The following is a 10,139-nucleotide window of genomic DNA, read 5'->3' on the forward strand; positions in this document are numbered from 1 at the left end:
GTGCATGTGTGTTTATGAGTGTACTGTGCATTTTGTGGTGCCCTATGGTACCTGAGGTCTCGAGTATGATCAAAAGCATGCATAAATTTGTAAGTGTAAATATAGGTGTGTTGTGTATGTATACATATGTGGACATGTGCATCTTGTTTATGTGTGTGGAAAGGGATTCTCTGACTATAAAGACTTGGTCTTCTGGGCCAGAGCCTTGATTGATTCTGAGGCTTCTGCACTCGAATGAGCCCCACTGGAGCCCTGAAAAGCCCTCAGTTTTCATCACAGCCAGCATCAATGACAATCATTCTGTCTTCCAAAATGTAAGTTCAGTTATCCCAAGCTAGTGAGGGCTGCTGCTTCCAAATCATGATATTCTGTGATCTACATGTCTGTGGAAAGAGAAAAACAGTTACTGATTTTGGGTCCATGCACTGACAAATCAGTCTGGTCATGCCCTGCTTCAGCCAGAGGCAGTGCCCCTAGGCTTTTGTGTAATTTCATGCAATAAAGGTTGTTTTCCCCGTCAGCTGATTTTTTTTTCCTGTACATATTCACACTTTGCTGAAATCACATAGTATCTTGTGCTCTGCTTTTTTTTTAACCTATCATTACAACAGAGCTATTTTTCAATACTATTAGAAACTTTTTAAAAAGTAAGCTTTAATTGCTACAGCATGCTATAATAATGTGTCACATCCTAATTTTCCTAATTATGAAGCACACAGGTGAATTTCCCTATTATAAAGAGTGTTAGGTAAATGTCTCCATGCACATTTCTTCTGTATTTTGAACTGGACATAATATATTTACCATTTTACTTTTGACACCTGATAATTAATATACAAGAAGAGAAAGCATATAGTGCTAGGCAAAAAATTGCATTTCTGTTTGCTCCATCTGTTCCCCCTCCCAGACAAACATTGCTTTATTAATTAACTTATAACGTGTCTGGTGTTTCTTATCACATTTTTGCTACATATAACAGGTTTTGTAATATTACTCTTTTAGTAACAATGGAAATATAAATCAATCTTTCTACCACAGTGACAGAATAAGATTATCTTCAACAATTATCATTATTATTAGTTTCAAAAACTTTCAGTTTCAAAACCCACTACTGCTCATGCTATATTAATGTTGCATTGCTGTCAAATCTGGGGCACCACTGCAAAGCTTTGAGTTTTTTGTTTGCTTGCTTTGGTTTTTTTTTTTTTTTTCATGTACAAGCTGTAGAAGTTACTGACATTTCAAATTTTCTTGTCTAGTGACTTACTTTAAATGCATATTGAACTTTCCACACTCTATACTCAATGTCATGGATTTCCTTCTGTATGCTTTCATGGCCTGAGTTTCTGGGCAGACTTCTTCCACTGGGAAGAGCTTCATCCGGGTTCTGGTCCATTCTCTTTGAGCAGCTCCATCCCACCCAGGGCACCAAGGACTTCAAACTTTGCTTCTGTTTTGGATATGGATACATACTACCAGAGAACTTGAGTCAGCACAAGTTGCAAATGGTGAAAACCCCACTACAGGTCTTCACATAGAGAACACCCTGCCATAGAGCAAAAATGCAAAACCAGTTACTATACAGAATGTTCCAAGTTGTGGATTTATCAGATTTTTTTCTCCCATTATCTTTACTTGTCCTCTGGGAACAGAGGTAGACTATAGGCTTGATTGCTAACTTGATAATTATTTTGACAAGAGTGCTGTCCTGAAAAATAAAAATAAAAATGAATTTTATTTTTCTCTGTCCCTGAAAGCTGATTTCCAATAAAGAGCAGTTTCTCATTTTACTGACTTTTAGACCCTATGTGTGCCAGTGATCCCCCAGCTTAGAAATTTAATGGAATAGTAAAATTCCATGAGGAATACAGGGTTTTACTGATCCCATATTTATTTCATAACTGATGGGACCTATAGTGTGGGGGAAGGAAAGCTTCTTGAAAAGAAAAATATTAGATTTTTATCATGGATATGATACAAACTAGGTTTATTATACTATTATTAAAAGAGTACAAGTCTTAAGAAGTTAAGTGTGGTTTGAAAATGATGAAGAATTTGTATGAAGAATACAGTAGTACAAGTGACAGTGCATGCCATGTTTGACGTGTAAGTGAGCAACACATTCCAATTTGATTAGGAATTTCATGAGTCTAATAGAAGAATTTTGAGATCATGGGTGAGTTTTTATTGCTCTTATTTTGTTGTTTTAGCTTTACTCTGTTTTCTAAGTTTTTCATAATAATTACTTGTTTTGTTTTTTAACTAAAAAATCTGAACAATGGAATAAACTGATAGAAAAACATTGCTAAGATAGTTCTGAGAATCCTTGAAAACTGTTACCACCAAGTCATTCACTGGAAGCACCAAGGGAAGAAAACCAAGCCAGATCTATTTGTGCCTACTGTCCCATCTCCAGAAAAATGTTGTAGTGAATGTGTGACAGTGTTGCTCCTGAGCCAGCTAACTAGGTGATTAATTGCTGTACTTGATAATTAAACATTCATATACTCCACTTGTTTATAAAAAACCAATGCTTTTTTCATTAGATTATGAACAGGTCAAGCCCTAAAGATAGAAATTGTAAGGCCAGTGTTCACTCAGGTCTTCTTCAATTTCAATCAAAACAAATAGAACAGACAGTGGGTCCACTGAAAGTTAAGAGGGTCATTTTTTCTTGCTATAAAAGAACATCTTTTTTTATTTGCTTATGATTTATCTGAGAATATGCAAAAGATAAAAGGAAGGAAGCAAGCTTTCCATTGGATCATTGGCTAATCATTTAGCCATAGGTTCTGCCCACTGTAACATATTTTGGCACATCACATGTAGGTAGGGGCTCAACTGTCAAGGAAAACTTGAGGAAGGCACTGATGATTAAATCTTGCTTGGTTGAGAAACTCCAAGAGCACCTGAGGTCTTTAAAGTACACTAAAGGTGACATGTTGAAATGGCTCCAGGACAGTACTGATGGCCTGGTGTCTCTAACTGGCCGTCTCTGCTGGGTCCTAAAACCTCAAATACCCAGCATTTTTTAAGCTCTTGTCATGTGTCCTTTAATTTTCCTGTGTTTCTTGAAAACTCCATCTAAAATCTACAGTGTGGTGCCAGCAAAGGCATTTCAATGATACAAAGGCACTCTTCATCCAAAACAGGTCTAAGGAGAACAATGGCAGCTCTATGTTGGAGGCTGCATGCTGCACACGATGAACCATCCCATTTAATGCTTTCAGTAGCCACTGAACTACATATGGTAAGAGCGAGGAATTGAAGGCTCTACCAGTTTAAGTATAGCCAGTACTATCTGATTCCCAAAACAATGGCCTTCATCATGATTTATTTGTTGATTTCTTATTGTATCTTTGCCTGTCAATCATTGCACTCACCACTCACCTTTCAATTTCCTTAAATTTTTTTTTCTGTTCATTCATAGCTTCATGAACTGTTTGGCATTGAGTGCTAACTTTCAGCCTATTTTAATTTTCAACATGCTTTCCTCAGTAAGCTAATCATTTCTAGCTGTTGCAACTCTCCCTTTCATTTGAATATTTAGAGGATATTGTAGGGTCATTAATTATCCTAACTTCAATATTGTTGTGTCTCAGGGAATAGGGAGGCCTCAGGATGGAGAGACTGATGGGGGAATGACAGAGTGGTTCAACAGCCAAACAAACACTTTTGTAGGTTTGTCCTATTGCTATGCTGGGGATCCTGTTCATGGGACCCCAAAACAATTACAATATTAACATCAAATTTCACTGATTACAGATCTGACACTGATGATGAAAATATGATATATTTTAAGAATTACCAAAATGTGACACAAAGATTTGGAGTGAGCACACACTTTTGGAAAAATGGTGCCAATATACTTGCTGCATAATGGGTTGCCTCATGCATCCCATTTGCAAAATCTATAATATCTATAAAGCACAATAAAGCAAAGTACAATGCAATAAGGCATGACTGTATTAGATATTGTAAGTAATCTAGAAATACTTTAAAGTATGTGGGGAGAGGTGTTTTGATTGCAGACAAGTACTCTACAATTTTATATAAGAAATTGAGCAGTGACAAACTTTGTACCCATGGGGAATGTGAGTCCTGGAATCAATCCCTCACAGGCACTGAATGATGATTTGTTTGTGTGTGCATGTGTATGTGTAATATTTTCATTTTTCTCCTGTTTCATTTCCTTATCATGAAGCATAAGATTACTGAGTATTTCAAGGTATTTAAGTATTATTATTTTAACATAAAGCTTTTATAAAATAAAAAGTTTTTATAAAAGTAAATATTACTCAGGGATTCATTTTCTCTTTCAGGGAAGATAAATAGTTGTATAAGGTTAGGCAGAATTATGATCTCTTATTTAGGAATTAAGGATGGTTTAAGAAGAAGCATATTGGAGCCAGGGGGACAAGAAGGGGTGGCTTGTGATGGTGTATTTTATACACTAATTTGACTGGACCATTGGAAATCAAGATATTTGGTTGAACTTCACTCTGGGGTGTATGTTTTGGGATGAGATTAATATTGGATCTGTAGGCTGAGAAAAGCAGTAATTCAATCTGTATTTAAAGGCCTCAATAGACGAGACAGGCTAATCTTCCATGAATAAGGGTGAGCTCCACATTTTCTTGGTGAATGAGCTGGGTCATTTTTTTTTTTCCTCTCTTCAAACTAAACTGAAACATCATCTCTTCTTGCATCTTGAGCCACAAAGTTATCAGAATGGAAGTTAACACTATTGCTATTCTGATTCTTATAATTTTAGACTCAGACTACAGCTATACATCAGTCTCCTGGTCACCAGCTGGCCAACTGTAGATCTTGGATGTCTCCACTTCCATCATCACATAAGCCAATTCCTTTTAACAAGTCTTTTGATTCTACCTACCATCTACCATCTCTTTATCTACATCTTATTGGTTCTCTTTCTTTAGAAAATTTGCTTAATACAAGCTCCTTGTAATCAATCCATAGACCCATGAGATCTGGAGGCATCAGAAGAATCTTAGCCCTAGAAATATTTTAGTGCTCAAGATTCACCCACAAAATAGGGAATATATGGGACAAATCTGGTCTCAAGTCTTCAGGGATTCAATTTTATTTTGCTTTACTTTGTTTAGCTGTATAATACTTACAGTCTTTGCATTTTTAACCCTCTTGCATTATCCTCCTCTTGCCCCAGTGCATAGTTTTGACTCAGGGTTACATGACCTCATAGGATCTCATGCTGAGCGAATATATTCTTACAATGCTATAAACCTGCAAAAGACTGGCTTTGGTGACCACTTTACCTTATGCTGCAGCCATGGCAACCTCCCTATTGACCCAACTCACCCCCCACCACACCCCCACCAATTCTCTTCAGTAAACTACAGTCTTTTCCCAAACTTGAGTTAGCAGCTGCCTAGCATAGACAAGGCCCTAGGTTCAATTCCAAGAACTGCCAAATAAAACAAAAAACAAAAAAAAATTTGAAATCTTGAAATATAAAAAGAAATAACTAACTATTAAATTGGTATTTAAAAAATAATGTCATTGGGATGTGCAGGAGGACAATTAAATATTTTCTTGACATAGTTCGAGAATGTTCTCATTGAATTTGCATATAGAAGAAAAGAGAAAAAAGGGATGAGGAGAAAAATTTGCTTTAATTCATAATATTTGATGTGTATGTGACTACCCACAAGAAAAAATAGTGCCACATGGTTTTATTTTTATAAATTGGACACAGAGCCCAAGATGCTAAACTATTTTTCACATTAAAGACAAAAACAACAACTCTTCTCATGAATTGACTCCTACTTTATATAACTTCCCACTAGAATATGAATCTACAAATACTCAACATGTTCATCCAGGGTGGTCCTGATGGGTAGAGTCCATGAGAGTATAAATGAGTTCAGCCTTTTTTTTGGGGGGGTGGGGGGTGCAATTTGGAAATATCTACAAAAGTCTTGATAGGAATACAAATTTATGTAGCAAGTCTCCCAAGAATCTGAAGTAATATCTGTACAGACATGCTAATCTTCCATGAATAAGGGTGATGTGGAAGAATATATGTACAACATTGTCTACATTTATAATAACAAAACTACAAAAACAACTCTCCCAAACAGACTGAATTTGGAGGCTACCCCTTCTCTGAATTGAGAACTCATTTCTACTGAGAAAAAGAAGCTGGAGGGCCTGAGACCCCTGACTTGGAAAAGTGTCGAAGAAGATGGGAGTGAAAATTGCTCACTCAGGTCTAACACAGGCTAGCTAACTAACAACACACACACACACACACACACACACACACACACACACATCTCCTGATTTTGTTTCTATAAATTATAAATGTTTATGTTGGGCTGGTGGTAAGAAGCAATATATAGCTATTTCTCCCCAGTTGGGTCAAACTGCATCAAGTTCAATATTACTTTTCCCATCTTTTGTCTATTTCCTATAAGGGTGAGTAGTTGAATTCCAGTCAGCCAGGATCCAGGAAGGGTTCCTGTGCTAGGTTGTCAGTATCAGCACCCCTTCAAAAAACAAAAGTAAGAAACAAAAACAATATGGAGACAGCCAAGTGTTTTTTACCAATAGGTGGAAATCTGTGTAGTCATTACAGAGGGGAGAAAGAAGTTCAAGAGGTTTACTGTAAATCATGGTGACTATAGTCAATAAAAATCATATATTATATATTTGAAATTTGTTAAGATAATTGATTTTTAAGTGTTATCACAACAAAATTATAAGCATATGAGGTAATGCATGTATTAAATAGCTTGATTTGGCCATTCCAAATAGATATCTGTGTATGTATATGTGTGTGTGTATATATATATATATATATCTGGAAGCTTCATGTTGTGCATCATAAATATGTACAATATTTTGTGTTAAATAAATAGGCATATAAAATTTTAATAAAAAGAATAGATCTATGTGATCTGATATAAAAAGATTAATGTGATCTATGATTCAGTGAAAATAGGTGCCACAGAAAATTTTATCTAACATAAATGAAAAAAACACAAAAATCACACAGATGAACTTATTCTTTCTTTAGACAACTAGGTATATTATAAGAAAGCTGGGTAACATTGTGGAGTGTATTCATCTTTGGTCTTAATGATTTCTCTGTTACTCCAAATGAAGTTTTCACATTTTGGAATCATTTCAACCACCCTCAGCTTCTATCCTTGTTAGATGGAGGAGAGCAGTTATCCTCACTCCTTCACAAAATAATCCTCTAATCCTCTCTGGGCTAAAAAATGAAACTATGAGAGATGTGTTCTTTGTCCTGCATCTTGCAGAACTTTGCATCAATGAGGGTTAACCAGACATGGGTCCCAGGTGATTTCCCGCTCTGCATCCAACACAAAGCAGTATGGGTCACTACCCCTTTTCATGTTAGTGTGCATTTGTTGAGACCTCACCAATGCCAGCACTGATGCTTTGATTTCTTCTCATTCTTGCTTTACAGAATAAGAAAACTGGAACTTAGAGAGGTCAAAGACATGCCCTAGCTCCACACACTGACAAGGAAGCTATCTTCCCTAGAACCTGTTAAAAGGTTACTATTCCAGTATGTTGACATTCCACATTTTCTTTGTCCATTTATCCACTAATGGACATTTAGAATCAGACATTTAGAACCTTATTCCCAAGAAGGTCAGACTCTCTCACCTTTTTGGGAATAAGTGCGTGCAGTACAGGTGGATTCTGTGCTGACCTACAGGACACTCTGACCACTACATGGTACCCAGTGAGTCAGTGGTTTCCAGAAAGACATTTTCTCACTCAGTTACTAGTACATATCCCAGTGTTCAAGAAATGATTTGGACTCTGGAAAGTATAATTTCTCTTGGAGGAAGTAATTTTTTCAGGATCCTAAGTGGAACCCACTACCACCAGGAGTCCGAGCAGATACTGCAGCTCCAAAAACAAAACTGCTAAGAGCAACTTCACCAGAAAAGTACTTTATTGTTCCTGGATAGATTGTTTCTTCTAGAGATAAAAGTTCCATATCTCTAATTCCAAGGACCTTTTACAAAATGATCTCCATATGCCGTCCATTGAAGAAAGGGTCTGTAAACAAATTCTCTACCTCCTTCTTCCTCATTCTCTCTGTCTGAGATTTTGTACTCTTTGACCAACATCTCTGGAATCTACCCCACCCTCCATCAGTGCTTGGTTACACCATTCTACTTTCTACTTCTATGAATTCAACTTTCTTGGATTCCACTCATAATTGAGATCTTGTAGTGTTTGTCTTTCTGGATACAGCTTATTTCACTTAGCATAATGTCCTCCATGTTCATCTATGCTGTTTCAGATGACCAGATTTACTTCTTTATTAAGACAGTATTCAGCTAAGTGCAGTGATGCATGTCTATAATCCCATTGACTTGTGAGGCCTAGACAGGAGAATGGCAAGTACAAGGCTAGCCTGGCAACTTAGTAAAATCTTGTCTTAAAATTGAAAATAAAGAGACTGGGATACAGCTCAGTGGAGAGTGCACCTGGGTTCAATCCCCAGTACCACACATACACTTAAAAAGGTTACATATTCCAGTATGTAGATATGCCACATTTTCTTTGTCCATTTATCCATTGATGGACATTTAGAATCAGTCAACATTTTGCCTATTATAATAATGCAATTTTGAAATTGTGGTGCAGATATTTCTTTGACATAGCCTTTACATATTCTGGATAAAATTCCTTTATCAAATAGGTGTTTCTCTGTTTGTTAATGGATGGATATTTTTCTATTTTCTTTTATTTATTTTAAATTTACAGATAAAATTTTATGTATTTATTGCATAAATGTTTGTTTTGGGGAGGTGGGTACTGGTAATTGAACCCAGGTGTGCTTTACCCAACTTCTTCTTATTATTATTATTTTGTTTGATACACTAAGTTGCTTAGGGCCTTCCTAAGTTGTTGAGCTTGCCCTCAAACTTGTGATCCTCTTGTCTCAGCCTCCTGAGCTGTAGGGATTGCAGTTGTGCACCACCAAACCTAGCTTGTTCTGAATTATATCTACATTGTGAAATGACCAAATCAAGCTAATTAATGTGTATTATAGGATTTGTCTATTTTTGCATATAATTATCTGATAATTATATTTAAATCTAATAATTATCATAATTTACCTGACTGCTTTTGTTTCACAAAATTTTTGAGATTTATTAATATTATTGTCAATAGAAATAGTTGTTTTTTTTTTAATTGCTGAATATGAATACACTGCAGTATGCTCATCCATTCTCCTGTTGGACACCTGTCCAACTATTTTCATTGAAATTGTTGTGAATAAGGCTTCAATGAACCTCCACCATTGGGTATATATCTAAGATTAGTATTGTGAGGCACTGGGTAGACATCTGATTTAGTTTATAAGAAATTGGCAAATGTCTCTCCAGGGTGGCCTTATATTTAACACTTCGACCAGTAGTATGTGAGTTTTAGTTGTTCTCAGCAACCTGGTCAATGCTTACTTTTGCCACAGGTTTTCTTTCTTTCTTTTTTTTTGTTTTATTTTTTGTTCTTTTTAGTTATATATGACAATAAAATCCATTTTGATATAATTATACAATTATATCTTATTCTAATTAAAATCTTATGTCTTATTCTAATTAAAACCCATTCTTGTGGTTGCACATGATGGTGGAATTCACTGTGGTGTTTTCATATATGTACATAGGAAAATTATGTCAAATTTATTTTACTGTCTTTCCTTTTCTTATCCTCTTTCTCTTCCCTCCATTCCCCTATGTTGAATTGATTGAACTTGTATTCTTCCCCTTGCCCCACTTATTGTGGGTTAAACTTCCACATATCAGTGAAAACATTCAACCTTTGGTTTTAAATTTTATCTACTCTGTTGGAAATAGAATGTTGTCTCATTGCAATCTTGAACAGTTTTTAAGAAAACTTGAACATCCTTCAAACGATGAGAAGTGAACCCAGAGTCCCCTAAATCCTAACAAGGCAAGAAGATTTATCTGAATTTATTTGAAGTTGTATGAGTATATTCCTGGCATACATATAGCTAATTTGATCAATTTGGGAACATAATTTACTCATGTTAACTCTATCTTTGTTTTCTACATGTCTGCTTACTAACCATAATGATT

Source organism: Marmota marmota, unplaced genomic scaffold (assembly GCF_001458135.2).
Source record: "Marmota marmota marmota unplaced genomic scaffold, marMar, whole genome shotgun sequence".
Lineage (NCBI taxonomy): Eukaryota > Metazoa > Chordata > Mammalia > Rodentia > Sciuridae > Marmota > Marmota marmota.